Source organism: Pteronotus mesoamericanus, unplaced genomic scaffold (genome assembly GCF_021234165.1).
Source record: "Pteronotus mesoamericanus isolate MK-2021 breed Mesoamerican mustached bat unplaced genomic scaffold, CSHL_Meso_final contig_74, whole genome shotgun sequence".
NCBI lineage: Eukaryota > Metazoa > Chordata > Mammalia > Chiroptera > Mormoopidae > Pteronotus > Pteronotus mesoamericanus.
In genome coordinates, this window is record NW_026555247.1 from 11,515,622 (window position 1) to 11,538,800 (window position 23,179).

At 36.0% G+C, this 23,179-nt stretch overlaps 1 pseudogene; it reads left to right on the forward strand.

Moving 5' to 3' along the window:
* Positions 1-13,547: 13,547 nt before the first annotated feature.
* On the forward strand, positions 13,548-21,569 carry LOC129078817 (40S ribosomal protein S7-like; annotated as a pseudogene).
* The last annotated feature ends 1,610 nt before the right edge of the window (positions 21,570-23,179 follow it).

The window sequence follows — 23,179 nt, forward strand, 5'->3', positions numbered from 1 at the left end:
ATTAGTAAATTCTTCATTTCTGATTGGATCTTTTTGATGCTGTTGAGGTTTTCATTAAATTCTTTGAGCATCCTTACAACCAGTGTTTTGAATTCTGCATCTGATAGATTGCTTATCTCCATTTTGTTTAGTTCTTTTTCTGGAGTTTTGATCCGTTCTTTCATTTGGGCCATGTGCCAGTGTCTCCTCATTTTGGCGGCCTCCTTGTATTTGTTTCTATATATTAGGTAGAACTACTATGATTCACTGTTTTGATAGTATGACTTAATGTAGTAGGTCTCCTGTAGGGTCCAGCGGCACAAGGTGCTCCCTACTTGTGGGGTGAATACATCCTCCTCTTATAGTTGAGCCTTCATTGCTGTTGACAGGTTAAATGGGGGTATTTAGCCAAGCCAGTCAACTGCAAAGACTGGCTGTGCTCACTGACCATCCACCTCTGCCCACTATGGAGGATCAGCTGTGCAGGGGCAGGGTAGTGGTGCTCCAATGTGGCTTGTTGTGGTTCACTGGGTGCACAGGTTCTAGGGTTTCGCATGTGGTGCAGGCCAATGTCAATCCCACCTGTGTCCTGTCTGAGGCCATCCTCATGACCTACAAAGCAGTCTGCAGATGGCTGCTACTTCTGCTGGGTTTGGAGTTTTCCAGGCAAAACCAAGCTCTGAACCTTGGCTGGCTGTAGCTGGTGCCAGGCCTGGGGCCACTTAGCAACAGGTATTGGAGCTGAGGCCTCTTGAGGCTAGCTGTTGCTTATTTGAGATAAGTTAGGAAGCTGTGAAGCATGAGCCAAGACCAGGCATACAAACAGAAAAGCCACTATTAAGAGCTTGGGTGAGCCCATAATTTGAGGGAGGTAAATTCCAGGGAATTCCATATCAGAGAAAACAGTGTTAGTCAGGTGGATGGAGTTTCAGATATAGCATCTTCCTGCCAGCTCTGTGGGCCTGTGTGGGAAGGTTCACTAAGGGAACAATGGCTTCTGCCTTCCTCTCTGTCTGGGAAAATGTATCCCCCAGCTCTTGCCTTGATGCCAGACACTTCTGCTCCTCCCTGTATGCCACTGGTGCTTTTCTAGCTATCCGAGGCTCAAGCTCAGAGATAGTGAGTCTGAGGAAGTCTGTGTGTGGGTTCTTTAAGAAGAACTGCTTGGGACTCCTGAGGTTCCTTCTACTAACTCAGTCCCACCAGTTTTTGCAGCCAGAATTTATGGGGACCGTTCTTCCTGGCAACGGAACTCTGGGTTAAAGGGCCTAGTATGGGACTGGGACTCTTCGCTCCTGAGATATCCCTCCTAAATTTTTACCCACCACATGTGGGTGTGGGACCAGCCTGTTTAGCATCTCTGCATCTCCTCACTTCCTACCTGCCTGGATGTATGTGGTTTCTTTAAATCTGTAGTTGTTGGACTTCCATTCAACTCTATTTCTGACAGTTCTGAGTAATGGTTGTTCTATAATTTAATTGTGATTTTGATGTGGTTGTGCAAGGAGGCAAGCCATGTTTACCTATGCCTCCATCTTGACCAGAAGTCTCCCCATTTTAACTGATTGTGGGGTATTTTAAATAGCAAAATTACAAATTAAAAAGCACAAATATGCAAAAATGTAGCACTAAATGGACTATGAAAAGGGCACTGTTTATACTATAAGATCTGAAAAAAGAAAGCAGAGTATTGCCTTGTTCAACCTTTGCTAAAATGGGCATATTGAACAACTCAGATTTTTTGTCCCTCTGTGCAGGTTCACAAATGACTCTAAAACTGCCTAAAGTGCTGATTTTTAGATTACTAATAAATTTTACTAAATAGGTAAATTTGAAAATATGGAATCCACAAATAATGGAAATCTACTGTACTCTTGGTTCTCTACATATTCTTATTGGTAAACATAGAAGAGCTTTTGTCATGAAAGTATTTGCTATCTGTTTGGGGATCTGAGAAATGGGAAGAGGTACTGTCTGCTCTACTGCACTGGGCCCTGAACATTTTCCATTTTCCTGAATACCTATGGTCATGCAGCATCAAACTAAATTGGATGATTGGGTTTTACCATTTTGAAATTAGAATACTAAATCCCTTTACCCAGTGAGGCCAGACAGCCTGGCTGTTTTGTATTCTCAGACTTTGTGACTGCATTAAGTTACTGATAGCCACCTTTACCTGTCCAGCAGTTTCTCTAAGTTTACACACATGCTCCCAGTTCCCAGTTGTCTGAAGTCAACTATCCTGTGGGAGATACATCAATATAGACCTTTACTAAACTGATTTCTTCTTTCGTCACCCCATTAAAACCTTCTCTGTCACTCACCGACTAGGAAACATATAAACAAATCTAATCAATTTGCCTAATCATAAAATCACCTATGGATCTTATTTTAAAAAATAAGCATAGATTTCTCCCCCAAAGTAAATCAGAATTTCCAGGGAAAGGTCCAGAAAGTTTATATTTGTATCAAGTATTCTATGATTTTATTATTATTATTAGACAAGTTCTCAGTCTTAAGAGTTTTCAAATAACTTTGAGAACTTGGAAAATAATAAATAAAAGAAAATAAGATACCTGACTCTAGATTTTCCTTAGTGTTTTCATTTGGACTCAGGTTTTTAATTGTAATGAGCTATCAAGAAAACAAAAACAGAAACAAAACTCAGCCTTAAATAATTTTCACAGAAGTATAGTTAAAAACATACTAATGAAATTACAATGAATAAATTATTTGGTGGTATATCCAATGGTCTTGGTTTGCTAGCAAGGAGGTGGCAATGACTGTAAAAATTTGAGATTCATTGACTCTAAATGATTTTTAAATCCTACCAGAAAGCACAGAAAATTATTAGCAACTACATCAAAACTGCTTGGCTGATAACAGTTGCAAGACACAAAGATACAATTTGTGTTAGACAAATTTCCATTGTTGCTATAATAACATGTAAAACAAAAAAACAAATAAAAGCCTCAAAAAAGTGGCAAATAATTGATGAATTTGAGTTATGTTGTATATTACATTAATTTATTTTATATAAATTATAATTTACTACTACATTATATTAAAGACTATCATACTAAAGACTATCTTTCCAACTAGGATTAAAAGTGGATTGAGATAGTCTTGAATACTCAGAGAATCACTTAAATACATTGATCATTTGTATGGGCTTATATGTTTATTTTTAACTTTTAACAAAAAATTGCCTTCTTTTTTCTTTACCAACTCATATTATTTACTTCTTAACAATGTCTATTTTCTTTCATATTCATTACCTGCCTCTGGTTGCATTTCAATTATTCATTTAAACTCCTATTTAATATTGTCTTGCTGTGGTTTGGATTTTTAAAGCTGTATTCACTCCTCTGAAGCACACCATGGAAAGTTGCTATATTAATAAAGAGCTCTATTTTTATTTAATCCCAGAATCCAGCCTTTCATGAATCATTTTTCTCTAACTTGTTGGTAATAATTAGTTCAAATTAGTGGTTCTCCAACTCCGTTGAAAATTTGAACCTTCTGTGGATCTTCTTAAAAACACAACAGTTCCAGTTCTTATCCTAGAGATTCTGAGTCAGATCCTGAACTCAGGCACAGGAAACAGAGGGTGCATCACCAGGAGAAACCAAGGGGAGCTTTGGAGCTTTTAGATGTATTCATGTTCAAAATTACATTAGTAAAGAGGATTCCAAGTTGTGAACTAAACTGTTAAAGTGATTATATTATTTTGATTAAAATTTTTGGATCCTTCAAGTCAGATCCAGAAATAGGTCTCCTTTTCTGCCTCAGTGTAGAGCTAATCTGTTACCACTTTTAGAGATCACATTCTTTAAGAAGTCTACCTCAGTTTTTTGGTATTATACCATAATTCTCCTCTCCTCAGTGTAATTTAATGTTTATCTTTTTTTAAATAACACAAAACAATAAAATAATCAGTGTTATATATGAATAGAAGTGGTGTAGCATTTTGTTCCAATATAAGAATAGTTTAAGAAACTGAATGCAAGAAATATATACACATGTTCTAAAAAAAAAAAAAATGGAATGGAATAGCATGGATTGGATGCTTAATATGATTGCTATTAAAATAAATCAATAATGAAACCCTTCAAATATTGAAGCAATCAAACATAACTGAATAACATTAACTGAAAATCATGATATATTTTATGCATCAAAGACGGCAAATCGATAACAAGGTTGAAGACGCACCTGTGGTGATCAGTCACGGTTGCAATTTCCTGACAGGTAACCACATAATATTGATTTCAAGAAGCTTGAATTGAATAGATGGGATAAGTTTATGTCTGGGGCCATTCACTACTTATATCCACAAAGTGGATTGTGGCTTAATGAATTAGCCCTCTTATGTGTACATAATTACATAAGCAAACAAGAAATACTTATGAGAGTAGTGGCAGGATTACATTAAATGATTAGTATATATCAGATTATATGAAATTGAAAATAGGGCCCTGGGTCATAAATCATAAAATCTTAGAATCAAAAGGTACCTTAGAGACCCTAATTCAACACTCTCATTTTACAGTGAAAACAGAGGGGCAGAGCAGATGAATGATTTGATTAAGCCAAAACAATAGGTAATACCTAGATCTAGAAGCCAAGACAATTTTTTTCTGTTTCTAATATATATATAAAATATATAAGAATTGCACATACATACATAATTAATACTTCTATTATGAAAGATATTTTATGAGTTGGTTTTCTGGAATTTGGGAATTTGGATTATATTTTTATGAGAAGTACAATTTTACTTATGAGAGCTACTACTCCAGAGAAGTCCATAAAAGTTTTCATGCCAAACACAGATCTTTCCTTCTGCAAATGGAAAGAGGACTGGAAAATTTTTAAGAAGAATAAATTGAAATTTAAAATGATTTTTTTATAAATTTAAATTGTCACAGTGATAAACTTTCTAGTAAATTTCTAAGTTGACATTCCAGAATATGTGTCTACAATTTTCACTACCCCAAAATTCCAAAATCAGTGGCTGTGAGATAGGAACTGTAAGGGTGGGAGGTAGAGGTGAGAGGGTTAGAGGGAAGTGGTGGCAGCAAAATGGAGAAAACTCTACTTGAACAACAATAATAAACAAATAACCAAACAAATAAGTAAGAACCCCAATTGACTTGATTATATGTTGGTTTTTATAAACCACTGGCACCAAAAATATATTTTTCAGTATCCTTAGTATGGCATATAAATTCCTTCAAGATAAGAATACTGTTTATTTTTTCTGTTATAATTAAGGTGAGCTATTTCCCTTGACTTTCAAACCAAAAATAATGATTTACTGTCAACTTTTTTCCTTAATTTTTAAAATATTTTTATTGTTCAAGTACATTTGTCTCCATCTTCCAGCCACCACTTCCCTCTACCCTCTCTCCCACCTCCCACCCTCAGTCTTTCCCCACTTTGGCTTTGTCCATGAGTCCTTTATACATGCTTCTTGACTTGATCCTTCTCATTATTGTCAGCTTCTAATGCATCTTGTAAATCATCAGGGAGAATTTTACACTTCCAGTGTTTCCATTCACAAACTCTAATTAGTGTTTAATACTCTTTAGCTCTAATTTTCACTGACTTTATATATTTTACCTATTGCTTTATAACAAACTACCCCAAAGTCTGAGACAATCATTTTACTCATGTTTCTGTGGGTTAGAAATTTAGGCTGGCCCAAGCTGGTTTGCTTTGTTGGTCTCAACCAAAGTCACTTATGTAAATACAGTCACCTGCCAGACAATCGAAAGGCCTTTCAGTTGGGATTAATTGGCTGTAGGCTGTGAGACAGACATGAGTGGGTCACATGTTGCCCATCAAAGAACATGTTTGCCAGGGCTTTGTCACATCGTGGCAGGAACACAAAAAGCATACATAGAGGAAAAACCTTACTGTGAAACAACTTTTAAGTTTCTGCTTGCATCATAATGCTGATATTCCACTGGCCAATGGAATTGACATGCCCAACATGGATTTAAGGAGTGAATTAACAGATTCCACCTCTTGATAGGAAGACCTGCATAATCACATTAACAAGAATGTGTTGCAACCTCTCTAGGCTGGGCTGGTCTGCTTGGGGTTCAGGTAGATGGAAGAAGATGTGTGGAGCCTTGGGGATGCTTGACATGCCTTTATTTGGGAGAGTCACACAAGCACAAGGCCGGGTCTGGGGAAATCTCACCGGCCATAAAGCTCATGTCCACGCCACAGACAGACCACAAGTCCACGTAGAAGGAGTGACACAGGCCACAAAGCCCATGTCCAAGTCGGCGCCCGGCTCCCCACTTTGTCCAAATCTCCTATTCCTTAAATACTAGCCCTCAACAAAACAGGCTACAGGCCAGAAAATGAAGTAACTATCTTGAGCTGCTCATGCGAGCCTACTCAAGGCTACAGGGCAGTTTATCGCACCTGGGCTCAAGGCCATGAGACCCAGGCTTACGGCTGTGGGAACACTGCTTTATCAGACCCTTTCAAGGTGTGAGGAGTTGCTCCCTCCAGTTACCCACGCATCTGAGTGAGGGAGCCAGACCGCCTCCGGGTACTCTACAAAGAATATAGGTATAGGGATGAGAAAAAATTTGTCATCATTTTTACAATTTATCACATGTTGTCACATGTTGGTACTATTCATAACTGCTCATTTGCCTGAATAGAATATCAGAAATTAAATTACCTGGTCAAAGTTCCACACCTAGGCAATTGTTAAAGAAAATTTAAGTCAATATATATTTGACTCCAAAGCTACTAAATCCATCTTATGACAGATTTTGAATATATCTCAGACCTCTTTTTTCTTTGGTTTCCATTCTATTATCTAAGTTCATGCCATCATCTTTTTCTAACTGATCTTGTTTCCAATTCTCTTATCTGCCAAATAATTTTCGTAAGGTAACCTGGGTGATAGTTTAAAATGTAAATGAAATTATGCTATTTCCCTAATTAAAGGCTTCCAATGGTTTGTCATCTTTCTTCTTAGAAAATAAAAATCCAAAGATCTTATCTTGATTTATAAAATCTTAAAAGATCTTTCCCCTTGCTTTGCTCCCCGTACATATGTCATTCTATTCTTCCCAGGATTCACGTTGGCTTGGTCCTTGTTTCTCTACTACATTGAGTTTATTCTCAAAGGATTTTTGCTTTTGCTGTCCCTGGAGAAAAAGGAAGAAAGGAAGACTCTTTTCTGTTGGACTACTTGGTGCTCTCTCTGATTATGCAGGCTCATTGCCATTGGCAACTTCATAGAAAGTACTTTCTTGATTGTTTTCTGTGAAGTAGCCAAGCTTTTCCCTGAGTCTTTCCCAGAGGCAATTTATTACATTAATTTTGGGGTGGGAGCTGAGCAAATGATGTCAATATCGTAATCACCAGTATTTTAAATTATCTTGGATATTCATTTACTTATGTAAGATCTATTTTCTTGCTACTCTTGAAAACAACAACAACAACAAAAAAAAACAGTAGGGACCTTGTTCATCATAATCACTACAACATTCTTAATGAAGGGCCAGTTCTTGACACAATATTTGTTGAATTAAGAAATAACATGATTCAGATCTTGAAAAAAATCCATAAAAAATAATGACACTGGGCTCATTCACAAACCCTTAGCAGTTTTCAGTAATGAGCTGACATTCAACTATTACAAAGCTCATCTTCTATGAGCTTTTTCTTTAATGATAGTCCCTAAACTATTGTTGGACAAAAGAATTAAGACATTCATCCTCAGGGTATGTAGGCCTGGTATGGCTCCAGGGATGTCTACATAACCAAAAGGGAAACAATGGTCTTCTTTGAAATTAATTTTCTCTAACATCTAAATGACTGACATAATATTCCTACTAGGTATAACAAAGGGAAAATGATAAAGGCTGAAGAAAATTGAAGACCTGCATGATGGGCAGAAGTAAATATTAAGAAGAGAAATAGAAAGTAATTATGGATTTAGTGACAAAGAATACAAAGTTCATTGAATTGCTTTAATTTCATTTTCTTTTATCTTGATAGAGACAAAATTATAAACTATGTCTAGAGTATTTTTGTCACTCCTGACTGAAAATACAGGTGGCTGTGTTTTGGATATTTTACGACAATTTTTAATACAGGTAGTGTAAAAGATTTCAGTCTCAGTAGAATAAAGTATACTTGAAAGCTGAGTTATAACCAGAAGGACTGGTAAGAACAGAGTTATGGAGATTAAGGAATATGTCCTAGATTTATAAGAGAGTACACCAAATAAATTGGTAGGGAAAAATATAACTTGTTAAACTGCAAAGTATACTATCTTCTCTCTTAGTGCTGCTCATCAGGATATTTTTTAAAATGTGTATTGTAACAAAATATCATTCTTGAGATTGTTTATACTGGAATATTGACATTTCCAGAAGGGAGAAGTTGATATTATTACAGTTTTGCTTAATTTAGTTAAATCAGTTGGCATTTTTAGTCATTAGGAAATTGTTTAAAATTAAAAATCAAAATATAAAAGAATTGAAGTATACTTCTGGTTGCCCTAGGGATGCAGACAACTGGCAGTAGCATCACTTCCACACTTCGTAAAATGTAGCTGGACAAGCTGCAAGTTTATGAAGTTTTTTTAGTCCATCAGAGAGTTGGGGTCATAGTGCAATGAAGAGGCCTGAAATCAGAAGAAATGCAGATATCAGCTGGGAAAGAAGCAGTGTCAGCCTTGAAGCTGATGTAGCTACACAGTAGTAGAAAAAAATAAAAGAGAGAGGGGGAGAGAGCTAGAGAATTTAACCAATTGGTGGAGGCCAAGAGTAAGTGGATGAAAGAATGGAGCACTGGGGACTGTAGACCTAAGAGGAGTTCATTATCCTCTTTTAAGTTTTTTCTTCATAAAACCCAATTGCCTAAAATTGTGATAAAGTGTCCCTTCTTAGGAGACCTGGATGAGGGGAAAAGCAACAGCTATGGGAGGGAAATGAAATCATCTAAATCCCTCTCCCCAGTCTCTCTTACAGATCAAAAGTCAATCTGTACTTGAGGAAAGCTATCAAACACTGTCACATTTAGAGTATTCATGGAAAGCCAATGAAGCTGGGTGAAGGTAATGGGAAAAAAAGGAAAAACAAAAAAATAAAACAAAACACGGAAACCCATTTTAGGGGTAGAGGGGAGGAGAGGGCAAGACACATATGCAAGGAACAGAAATACAACTAAAGGAGGGTTAGAAGAACTGTGATCGCAGTCTTGACAAACAAAGACACGTTGCCTGCTTAATACTGAGGCTTAATTAACGCAATAGAATTGTATCCTCCCCCAAACAAACCATCATCACCAGCCTAACAGCATCAAGTCACAAATAATAGTGAATGCTGTCAGAAGAGTTCAAGAATGCAAAGACAGTCAAAAACTAAGGCACAGTGAAAGGAGAATTTTTAAAGGTAGGAGTAAAACAAACGTAAGACAAACTCTTGCAACCTTGCTTCCACCTTAAATCAAAAGTGATGCTAGAAGGATTTGATGAGGGTGGTGCTATGAGAATGACTATAGCAACAACAAATCTCAAACCCAAACCATCTCTAAATTAACTCAAACACCATCATGATAAAAAACTAGCAGATACAAAAGTGTGCATGTTTTCAGGCATACAGAAGAAACACATATACATGAAACCAATCAAATTACTTAAAATGGATCACAGATCTAAATATAAAATGCAAAGCTACAAAACTAGAAGATAAACAGGAAAAAAAAAACATAGATGACTTTGGGTAGTACAATGACTATTTTAGATACAACACTAAACATGATCCATGAAGGGCATAATGGATAAGCTGGATGTTATCAAAATTAAAAATTTCTATGTGAAAGGCAATATCAAGACAATGAGAACACAAGCAACAAAAAGGGACATATCTGATAAAGAACTGTATCCAAAATACACACCTATTAATTTAAAAGTACCGTAACACCCAATGCTAGGTTGGCAAGAAGACATATCTGATAAAGAACTGTATCCAAAATACACACCTATTAGATTAGTCAAAATGTATAATTAAACACTGTAACACCCAATGCTGGCTAGGATGTTGAGCAAGAAGAACTCATATTCATTGCTTCTGGGAATGCACAGTGCACTCTGGAATATAATTTGGCAATTTTTTTAAACATAATCTTACCATGCAACCCAGCAATCACACTCCTTGGTATTTACAAACTTATGTCCAGATGAAAACCTGCCCATAATTATAGTACCTTAACTCATAACTGAAAAATCTTGGAAGGAACCAAGATATCCTTCAGTAGGAGATAAACAAACTATGGTACATCCAGACAGTGGAATATTATTCAGCACTAAAAAGAAATGTTATCAAGCTAAGAAAAGACATGGATGAGTCTTTAATTCATATGACTAAATAAAGAAAAATATTATGAAAAGTCTATATGCTATAGATTCCAGCCAAATGATGTTCTGAAAAGAAAACCATGGAGACAGTAAAAAGATCTGAGATTAAGAGAAGAAAGGAATAGGCAGAGTAGAGCAGATTTACAGGGAAGTAAAAGTATGATAGTGTGATGATGGACACATGGTGTTATACATTTGTCCAAACCCACAGGATGTATACCACCAAGAGTGAACCCTAAGGCAAACTATGGACTTTACATTATAATTTGTCGACGTAGGTTCATCCTTTCCAACAAATGAACTGTGGTGGGGACGGTTAGTAACAGTGGTGGCTATGCATGTGTAGGGACAGGGGGTAAGTGAGAAATCTCTGTACCTCCTTCTCAGTTTTGCTGTGAACCTAAAACTGTCTCCCCCAAAAAATCTTTGAAATATTAAATAAACAGCAACGACAACAAAACACACACACACTCACATATTCACATGCACATGCTCACTGAAGATGCAAAGGAAGTATTTTTCCTTATTTGAAAGCAATAATTTTTCCTTGCAATTATTTATTGTTAACTCAAGAATGTAATACTATATGTGTTATGTTATTCTCTTTTTCATACCCTGGATCTATTTGAATAAGATATGCTGCTATTCTTATATCTGAAATTATTGTTAACCCCTCACCCAATATTTTCACTTTGGAAACTTCAGATTTCTCTTTTGAACTTATTTTCTAAGTTTTTCCAGCTTGTTGTGATAACTTAATGTTATCTTGATTTGAATAAAACAAAACAGCCACAATAAAGAAAAAAAACCCTTTGAATTTAATTTGTGCCTCTACTAATTACAAGCAGTGTGATTCTGCACACATTGATACTTGACCCTCGATTTTCTCATATTTTAATTGGTAATAAGAAGGCCTGCTCTACTAATTTATTTTGATTCTTGTTAGTATCAAATGAGGCAACATAATATGAAAAGGGCAAACGATATAAACTAAAAACACAGATTAATACTCTGAGCAAAGCAACAAGCCAAAAAAAAAAATCCTCTTAACTCTCAAGTTGTAGCTAGAGACATGCAGTGGTGTGCTGGTGAAACAGAACTATTCTTGACGAAAAGTATTTTTAAATGGAACAGGACAATCTTCTATGTGAAATTTACCCTGGAAAAGCACCTCCATCCACCTTCACCTTCCACAAGACTGAGGTTATTTGTTTCGCTTCCTGCAATCCATCGGGACAGCTGCAGAAAGTAATTTACAGAAATGTTGTAGCAGTTCATTTATTTATTGATTTTTTTGGAAAGCATTTGGAGACCATTCACATATTTAGGTAACTCAAATATCAGCTGTAGCCCAGCTGCCACAGACCAACTCTGTTTAACCTTGTGTTAACTTGCGGGGAGACCTGGTCTCTTCTGCCTTTCAGTGTGTTATGTATTTGTGAGTTGTGGTGCATATTTTGTAGGAGAAACTCTTGCGTGCACAAGGAAGCTGTGGATAGAGATAGTGTTGGTGGTAGTTTTGCATTTCTTCCACAAGATAATACCTCAGTTTTTACACACCTACACATTGTTTCTCTTTAAATTTCTTCTTCTGCCATATAACGATGAAATAATGCTTTCTTCCCTAACTCCGTCTCCATGAACGGCTTAAACATGTTCTCGTAGTCTACCTCCATCTCACATTATTCCGTTTTGAAATATATCAGATTTCTCTCCCACATATCATAACGATTAGCTTCCCCTTTCCTTGGGAAAATAAGGTACCCGCTTCAATCCCTGCCCCTTGACATTTGCACATATCTTGCAGAGATATCAGTCTCAAAAAAGAAGTTTCCTTCTGTTAAGACCATTATTTCCCCAGGTGCTAAAGATATAATTCTTTTTTCCTAAATTATTACATTAACTATTCACTATATTGACTGTCAACTGCTCCACACTCTCCTCGCCCTTCTCTGGGATGTTCGTAAAGAGCGGCTAATCATTTGGTGTGCCCTTTCACTTCTGAGTAGTGTTCTGAATAGAAAGTCTGTTAAGCACCGTGTCCTGTGTAGAGTGCTTTCTAACTAAAATAGGCTTTTCTATTTTTTATTTTCTATGGGTGATGGTTTGCTTTCAGGATTTTAGCAACATTTTAGAAAGCATCTCCATGAACATCTCCCACAAACTGGGCAATGCGTAAGCCATGCTTCCTTCTGATTGGAGCCATTGGTTCCCTGGGTTTTCTGTTTTAGAGCATTTAGTAACCAGTAGGAGGTTTCATACATACATGTATATATGGGTAGGGACCCATATTTATCTCAGGTTAAGATCAGCTGTGTTTCCTTGGGTTGAGATTAATTTTTGTTGGATTTACCTAAACATGATCTTAAAGGCGTTTCATATTTCTATCTCCCCATATTTCAACATCCTAGCCAGCATTGAGTGTTGCAGTGTGTTATTTCCTTTGAAATCTGTGCAGCATGCTCCTTTTCATTTCACCTTGATATACATTGTTTTTGTATGTTATTTTTGCAAAATTTACATGCAACAAGTTTCACTTTTTTAGTGTACAGTTATATGAGTTCTTACATGTCAATAGACTCTTATAACAACCAGCATAGACAGAATACAGAAAAGTTCTGTTATCGAGTCATAGAGTATGTATCCTTTTGAAACTGGATTCTTTCATTTAATATAATGTATTTGAGAGTCACTCATGTGTGAGTTGAGTGGATAGTCTTTTCTCTTTTTATTGCTAAATAATATTCCACTTTGTAAGTGTTCCAGAGTATATCCATTCACCCATTGAAGGATATTTAGATTGTTTCAAGTTCTTATTTCAATTATTAGCAATGCTGCTATAAACTTTTTCATACAAGTCTTTGTGTGAAATATATTTTCATTTCTTTTAGGTAAACAACTAAGAGAGGAGTTACTGAGTCATACAGAAAGTTTATATTTAATTTTATTAAAAAACTGCCAAACTCTTTTTCAAAGTGGCTCCATAGTTGCCCTTTAAAGTTTGTCTTATTTAATATGCACATGATTTTGTTTTATCTCAGTGAGAAAATAAAATTGCAGCTATTTTTTTTAACTTGTCTTTAGACAAATAATATATTGCAAGAGAAGACTTCCTCTGGGGCTAATATTGTTAAATTTTACGTTGCAGAATTTTCTTTTTAAAGGCATGCGGGTATGTTTTCTTAACTACTTCTCCTTAAAATGTCTTTCTTACTTTTCACCAATATTGCGCGGAAATAATGTAAACTTGCCTCTAATGTCCTATCATCTGCCCTGTGGGTAAGGAAGTTAGATTGATCTGGCCCTTGCGTTTTATAGCAAGATCTTGAAATACTGTCATTTCACATTCTAGATGTGCAGCATTAATTATAAATTAGCTCATTTAGGAATAAATCTGGAGTAATCCGAAGGGAACATAAAGTTGATAGTACAGCTACTGTTCATTTTTTTCTAGAACACTCCTCAATTTCAGTGACATTTACATTGCCAATTTTAATCTGGTCATCTGTTGTCCAATCAGGCCATGAAAAGAAGGAAGGGCATCTACAAATATGTAGTTCTTACCTTGCACAAAGTGGCTTTTTTCATCCCAAATTAATGATGTATTATAAGGATGAAGAACATGCCAAAACTAGATTTGAAATTCATTAGAATTTATGTCACTAAGAACAGCTATTCTTGTGTTTAACAACTTAATCCAATTATTTCTAAACTATAAGCAGGTTTTGCAATGATTTTTTTCCAACTTTTCCTCCCAGACTCTAAGACCTTAGACTGCACAAAGCATTGTCAGACACTTTCTCTCTGAGGATATTCTTTTTATTAGGTTATTAATGAAACTAGAACAAGATGTTTCCTAATATCTCCCACCTATAAATAGCTCAAACATAGCTTTGATAAAGATAGTCTCTGAAAGGACACCTCCTCCCTGATTTGTGGATCCCAGACATCAAGATGCTGACTCAGGGCTATGTAAAGATACAGGCAGATTACAGAGTGACCAACTGAACCCACACCAAACAAAGGAAATTGTATGCTAATTACAAGCAGTCCAACTCATTATGATCATGTTTATCCTTGTTTTATGGTAAATGGTTAGCATGCAGCTTCCTGTTTTATCCTTGCTAGTAGCATGGTAAATGGTTAGCATACAACTCAGGGAATACTTTTTTTTTTTTCTTGGTCTTAAATTTATACTTGTCTAAATTTGGCAGCTACCTTTTTGCTTTAGTTCTATGTCCCATATCATAATTGTCTCTGTTAGGGGCCCAGAGGCATTTGAAAGGATGCTCTGCATCACTAGCCATCAGAGAAATGCAGATCAAAACCACCATGAGGTACCACCTCACACCGGTCAGAATGGCCATCATAAACAGATCCACAAACAACAGGTGCTGGCAAGGCTGTGGAGAAAAGGGAACCCTAGTCCACTGTTGGTGGGAATGCAGACTGGTGCAACCACTATGGAAAGCAGTGTGGAATTTCCTCAGAAAGCTGAAAATGGAACTGCCTTTTGATCCAGCGATTCCCCTGCTGGGACTATACCCTGAGAACACCAAAACGCCAATACAAAAGAACCTATGCACCCCAATGTTCATAGCAGCACAATTTACAATAGCCAAGTGTTGGAAGCAACCTAAATGCCCATCAGTAAATGACTGGATCAAAAAGATATGGTACATATACACAATGGAATACTACGCAGCAGAAAGAAAAAAAGAAGTACTAAACTTTGCGACAGCATGGATGGAACTGGAGAGCATCATGCTAAGCGAAATAAGCCAGGGGGCGAAAGACAAATACCATATGATCTCACCTATAAGCGGAACCTAACCAACAATGCAAAGAAGCAAGGCAAATATGACCAGCAACACTGAAAGGAAAAGAAATCAACAGAGACAAGAGGGAAGGAGGGGGGGCAGGGAAAGGGAAGGGAAGGGGAAAGTCAAGGAACATATAGCAAGGACTCATGGACAAAACCAAAGGGGAAGAGCTGAGGGAGGGAAGGTGGGAAGGGGCAAGGGAAAGAGGTGGGGGGAAGGCAGAGACAAATGTATTTAAAAAGTAAATAAATTAATTAAAAAAAATAATTGTCTCTGTTAGTATACTCAGAGTAGTGATTTTGTGATTCTTACTATTTTTTGTATTTCCCTACATACAACTATTCAGAGTTTTACTATCAAGACTTTTTTGCTCATCTTTATTATTTCAGTTTTGCTTCTCTTTAATGTAGTAATTGAAGTGTGGCCCACTAATTACTTATTTTTTAAAGGTTATACTATTATTAAACTAACAGGCATGTAACTAAGCTAACTGTATTACATCCAAGTGTATCCCCAGAACCTGGATTATTAGCTTCTTAATTTTTTCTTCTGATACTTCAATATTCCTAAATATTATCTTTCCACAATGTTTTAATTTATTTGATTAAACAATTTTAAGCAAATTTAAGAATTTCCTAAACAAAAATATAATGTCTTCAAAAAGTATGTCTCAGATATTACATGTTCTATAGACTGAATGTGTCCACCCAAATTCATATGATGGAATCTAATCCCTAATGTGAGGGTATTTAAAGGTGGGGCCTAAGGGGGGTTGTTAGGTCATGAAGGTGTAGCCCTCAAGAATGGGATAAGTGCTCTTATAAAAAAGGCCAAAAGAGCTCTGCACCCCCATCTGCCATGGGAGGACCAGGAAGCAGACCCTCACCACGCAGTCTGCCACTACGTTGATTTGAGATTCCTAGTCTCCAGAACTATGAGAAATAGATTTCCCTCTTTATAAGCCACCATGTGTACAATATCCTGCTATAATAGCCCAAACAGACTAAGATAACATGGAACATACTTATACCAAACAATTCTTTACGTAAACACCGTATTTAACTGCGTAATCTATGTTTCACTTGGCAACCCCATTACAATAGTCATATCATTTTTTTCTTTCTTTTCCTTCCTTCGTTCCTTCTTTCCTTCCTTCCTTCCTTGTCCCCTTTTTTCTCTGTTGGTTACCTTTTATAACCGTGTATCTTTAATTTTTATTCCATCAAATAATTTTTTCCGTACTTTGTAAGATGCATATATTTGTACTCTTTGTGCTTTCCTTTAACTGCATTCCTATTCTTTTTTATATATTTGTAATTTGGGGGTAGATAAAGTTGATAGAAATGATGTTTGCTTGACTTGAATTACATATAAATATTCACTGTAGAACCAAGTCATAACTGATGCATTGGCTTTTACACAATTTTTGTACTTTCTCACTTGCAATACTTTCTAATACCATTTTCCTCCCTTACTTCACTTTTCTGTTTTCATATATTCTCAAATTTTGCAAAGACTAACTTCATAGGAACCTTCTGAACTGTAGTCATCCTGGGGATTTGATTCCGTTTATGCTTTCCTGGGTTGAATCCATTTTTGGTCTGGATCTTCATTCTTTGTTTGTTAATTTTGCCAGAGCAAAAGACATGCATTTTCAAACAACTGTCTAGAGGGTTTGTTGGAAGTGATTTTTTGAAATCTTGCATATTTGAAAATAGCTGAATTCTTTCTTCATACATGATTGATTGTTTGGGTGTGAGTAGAATTCTAACGTAAAAATAACTCCTCTTGGGAGCTTTGAGGGAATTGCTTTCTTGTCTTGGTGGCCAGGATTGCTGTTGAGAGTCATGCTATTCTGGTCCATTCCCCTGCCTGCATTTCCTAGATTTTTTTTTCAACCACCCCTCCCAACATATGCAATCTTTATGCTTATAATTCTGGAACTTTGTGTGTTGTAATTAAGTGCACATTTTCCTCACTCATTGTCCTGGATGAGCTCTTTTGATCTAGAAATACATGTCTTAATTTGGAAAACAATACTTTTACATATTTTTAAAAATTCTTTATTCCAATTTCTCTGGGCTTTCTGAAACATCTCTTAGTTGTATATTGGGGCTTCTGAATTATTTCTTCAAGTTCTTTACTCCTTTTACAATGTTTCTATTTCTTTTCCTGTGTTTTCAGCTCTTTGAGGGAAACTTATAATTTATCTATTGATTTATCCAACATTTTGTGATAAAAATTTTCCAACATAGAGCAGTTTAAAGAAATTCATAGTGAAGCTTACATAGCCACTAATATGGTCTACATATATTTTTTAACTTTTATATTTATTTTTATTTTTAGATTTCAAAAATAAAAATAAAAGCAATCTTTTCCTCTAATTCCTTCTACCACAGTGTATCTTGTATTAAAAGTATTTTTTTCACATACTTCTTTCTTTGGAAATAATGTTATCTATTTATCTTTTTCTCTTTTACTTAGAATTCCCCAAATATCTTATGTGCCTTATCTTATTAATTCACATTCAAAATTAAATGAATAATTAATAACTTAGCAACTGCTGAGAAGTGGACTTCACTTTTGAGTGTTTGGGCAAGAAGTGAGCTTCACTTGGGAAGTCCTAAATGCCAGATTGATAAGCCTGTTCTTATTCCAGAGGAGGAGACTCTATTTGTCTTTTGTTTTTTGGGGTTTTAGTTTTTTTTTTTTTGTTACTTCTTTGTTTAGTAGAGGATAGACTTCTGTAGTGTTCTGCACACAAGCAGAAGCATATATATTAGAGTGTGTATTAGTGCATGTATGTTTCTGAGAGTGAGTGTGTGTAGTTCTAGGTGGGTTAGTTGTCTTTCACATAGTAATCTAACCTTTCCATTTTCTTGCTGACTGGAATTAAAAAGCTGGAGACTTTAAGATTCTGTAATGTAGATTTGCATCTTATTGCTTTTGGTAGGTCTTATGAGATTTTGGATTTGTTTACCAGACTTCTTCAGTTTTCCTTTATTTTTCTTTTCTATGTTTCCCTTTCTCTTAGTCTCTCTATCATCTTACTTATGCCTTTATATGACTTCACTACAAGTTTAGTGGGATTTTTCTAGGGAGAGGAGATAAGGGTGAGTGAATAATTGTCATTTCAGGAATTAGCTTCCCTCATGCCTTCTACTCGATAATGCAAGTTTGAGATCTTTGCACACTTGTAGTGAGCTGCATTTTAGAAACTGTTTGGGATTTTTGTGATAAATACATACATGAAAAATAAAGCAAAAAATGAACAAATAAAAGTATTTTCAGGTTAAATTTGTTTGAACAAAATTTTTTGATACGCAAAAACTCCTGTGTTGCAAAATCATTCCCTTTGCCTGGCAATAGTAAGCTTGTATTTTATAACTAATGTCATACCTTGCAGATGTCCTAAATATCCATTTCCTGAGACATGTCAGGGATGTGAAGGCTAGAATATCCTAGGTTAAAATCCTGACTATACTATCTGCCATCTCAGTGACTCAGGGACATTATGTGATTTCTCTGGTGATCAGTTTCTAATTTTACTATTTGAAGAGTTTCCTGGGACAGTAATTGGTACCTAACACATAATAATAAATGACTATGAGGACATTCCTGAACACATTAACTTACACATGGAACTTAGTCAACTAACTAAATCTGAATCTAGATACATAAGGATTATCACAGGTTAAGTCACATTAATAATTCACCTTCAAGTTGTTAAGATACAAAAGAAAAAACCAAAGGCCAGACTATAGAGGACCTTCTAATATAACCAAGAGCAGCCAACATATTGCTACTTGAATGCTGTAGAATCAAGGGTTCCTGCATAGAGATCCTAGTGTCTGTTTCATAGGATTGTCACTGGAGTTAAATATGTTAATACATATAATCGACATAGAAATGTGCCTAGTAGAGAAAGTCACTCAAATGTATACTGTTGCTAACATAGTTGTTTTTATATTATTATTATTATTTGCTTTCTGTGTGCCATGCGCCTTTCTAAGAATTTTACGTATATAACTTCTTATCTCATTTAACCCCTAAATCATCCTTTTGAAAGGTACTATTATTATTCCTGTCTTATAGATGAAGACATGAGGCACTGAGATGTGAAGTAATTTGTTTAAAGTGGGTGACACAGCCAAGAGGTGGAATTGTTGATTTGAGCCTATGCAGTAAGGTCTCAGAACTAATATTCAATCACCAAACCAAACTATTTATTTGAGTAAAAAAAGTATGAAAATCAGGGAACAAAAATTATTTTAGGTTGGGGTTATTATAGAAAAGATTCTGAGCATTTTTCAGGCCTCTTCCTTAGATCCCCTGGGCAGGATTCAGATTGATACAGAAAGGAGAGAAAGGAGAGTTTCCAAGGAGTGTTAGTGGCACAAAGTTGGCCATTATGTTATAGGGCAATGAATACGTATACTTGTAGATACCACCTTAAATTTTTAAGGACAGAAAACATTAATTCCTGGAAAACAGGACTTTACCTATTACTAAAAGGAATATTTTGAAAGTGAAATGAAGCTAAATGATTAATGTTAAGTGTTATTTTTCTTTGTTTAGAGTTTTTACCATAAAAGCTGCAAATATTGATAAAACATAGATTCTGTGAAACCAGCAATCTCACAAAATGGAGTTCACTGCATTTTAATATATGTATATATCTCACCACAATCTTCCATAATAATCTTCATCTCCTTGTCTTATGAAGTACTTGTTATTTTTTTCTCTCCATATTGATCAGTTTTCTTATCTATTTAATTTTAAAATCCATATGTTGTCCATTTTGTCAGTACAGTGAAATCCAAATTCATCACAATTTTCTGGTTTGATTTAGGGCAGCAAATTTAATTCTGCACTGTAAATAAAGATACTCTGAATACATAATAGGAATGCTACTTCTCTTTCCCCAAGCCTCATAGATATTTAAGTTATTCACAGCTGCGATTCCTGTAACACTTAAAGTGATTCTATCTATTGCCAACTTCTATAAATTATTAACATCAAAGGTAGCAGTTCCCTGGCACAAAATTTCAGCCCTCCACAGAAAGAGGAAAATTTAGGGAGGTGTAAATAGATTAAGAAAATTCAATTGGTAACATGGTCACTAGAAATTTAATCTTTGCTTACAAATTCTTTCCCTTTCTTTCCTCACTGTTCCTTTGGCACAAGACTGTTAGAGAAAGCAAAGATTCTATGGAGAGTCTGAAAGTTGAGGTGTGAAGATAACTCAGTAAAAATCATTCTACTCTTCTACCCAATCTTTCCCCTACAGTGTTGAGCAATGAAGCAGCAGAGCTTCCTCTCACTTGAAGACAACTTGCAGTTACTACAGCTTATTCAGCAGGGGCTTACAAATGGGAGTCATAAAATAAGAATGTACTGAATTCAAAGAAAGAAATGATGAAGATATATTAAGAAATGTCTAAATCAAATTAAAAATTATTACTTCTTCAGAATTCAGAAAGTGGCTGCCTGTAGTAAGCAATAGCCAGTTAACAATGTTAGGAACTAAAGATATTAAATGATAAAGATGGATGGCTCTCTTTTGTGGATACAACTTGGGCAGTTCAAAATAAATATTGTAATACTTGATCTTTCTGAATGATGAGCAAATGCTAAATGACTGTTCATATGCCATACCAAATTTCTGCCTTGGGCACTGATAAGAGGTCTTTTCTTTTAATAAATGATGGTCAAGGCTTGACGAGCTCTCGTGAGACTGAGGCCTCTTCTTCGGCCAGCGCTCACCAATCAGAAGGCCATGTTCAGCTCGAAGCACCACGGTCATAAACCCCAACAGCAAGAAGCTAGACTAGTTCAAGTTCAGCATCTCCCGGGCTCTGCTGGAGTTAGAGATGAACTTGGACTTAAAGGCCCAGCTACAGGAGCTGAATGCTACAACGGCCAAGGGAGCTGTAGTTGGTGGCAGCTGGAAATTTATTATAATCTTTCTTCCAGTCCCACAACTGAAGTCTTTACAGAGAACCCAAGTTCTGCAGGTACGCAAGTTGGAGAAAAAGTTAGGTGGGAAGCATGTTGCCCTTACCACTCAGAGGAGAATGTGGCCTAAGCCAACTCAAAAAAGCCATACAAAGAATAAGCAAAAGCGCCCCAGGATCCTCAGTCTGACAGCCTTGCACGACGCCACCCTGGAGGACTTGTTTTTCCCCAGTGAAACTGTGGGCAAGGGAATCTGTGTGAAATTGGGTGGCAGCTGACCCATAAAGGTTCATTTGTATAAAGCCCAACGGACCAGTGTGGAGCACAAGGTTGAAACTTTTCCCAGCGTCTATAAGAAGCTCATGAGCAAAGGTATTAATTTTGATTTCCCAGAGTTTCAGTTATAAACAAAAATGACCAAATAAAATATAATTCTCAGTTAAAAAACGAAAAAGTCAAGCTTTCACTTGCACATATTACAGTGCTGCAAATAAAGCTCTTTGGAAATGAGTGAGACCACTCATTTTAATACTAGCCTAGACTAAAGCCATTTCTGCCAATCATATTGACAATAGGAAGCTATCATTGTAGATTAATGAGACTCGAATTACACTGTCATAGTAAAGAAATGGGGGTAGGAGTAGTTGAGCTCCTCTTTTCACAGCGCTCCCTGGTTACCTCAGTAAGTATGAAGCAGCTTCTGAAAGATTATTAATAGCTCTATTGCCATTCTGATTGAAAGTAATTTTTCAACAAGCATGGGTATAATTCAGTAGAGATTTTATTGGCTCTCTAGCAGCAGTTTTAAAGAAATACTTCAATTAGTAGTGTAATAATATGTCTCTAGTCAGGGTGTGTTTATGAAAATTATTGCTCAGTTCAGCTCTGAATTGTCTCACAGATAAGAGTTTGCCTGTTTATTTAGAGCAGGGTCATTGCCACTCTTCAGACTGCAAGGATAAAAAATAACATTAGATGCTTAAGTAAATCAGAGTACATTGGCCAAATATCCTCTTCTTGATGCCCAGAGTTACTACAAGCCAGCTTTTTATTGTGTAGACATCTAAAACACAGCATATTCTAGAGGGCTTTATATTTTGTTCAAAATTAAAACAAAAACAAAACATTACTCTTTGAGTTACTGCTCTTTTTTATTTTGAGATAACATTTATTTGCTCCTAGATGAAACAGTGGATTACAGATTGATAAAGCTCATAGGAAGGTATCAACGACAAAAATCCGCCTAGAGATTTTAATAGAAAGTCAAACTGAGATCCTATGGAAAAACAACCAGTAATTTCATTGTTTTATTGAAACCAGTTATTATCTTGTAATTAATTTAAACTGGTGCATACTAATGTGACCTTTGTATCCTTTGTGTGCCACCTTACTAATAAGAGCTTCTCTAATGTGAGAAGGTGTTACATGAATTTAAGTTCAACTTTATAACACTTAGGGATAAAAGACTTTGGGTTGAATAGAGAGGAGTAGGCAGGAAGAGAAGCTTTTGCTTTTTTGTTGTGTGTGTTACCATGTTGGTGTGTTAATTAAAAACAAAAGAAAACAAAACTTCACATTGAGGTAGAATACAGATAGATGCATGTAGTCTGTCCAGAAAAAATCTAGCCATTGTTAATATAATGAGAAGGGTTTGTGCAACATTGACATGACCTGGCAACCAAGGGGAGGGAACTGGAATGCACATGCATGAACAATGATGGCTTCACTGTACTAGTCAGTGGACACCATTGAGTCAGCATGTGTACTCTGTAGCTGTTGCATTCAAAATGACTGAGCAAGTAGAGCAACGAATCCATGTCAAATTTTGCATTAATCTTGAACATTCCTCCACAGAAACTACTTGGATGACTCAGAAAGCCACAGCTATGGGCAATGGTGATTGGCAGTTTCATCACGACAATGCACCCGCTCATGCATCACATCTCATGCAGAATTTTTTGGAGAAACTTCAAATCACCTTCAAGTGAAACTTCAAGTGACTAAGCCTTGCTACAGC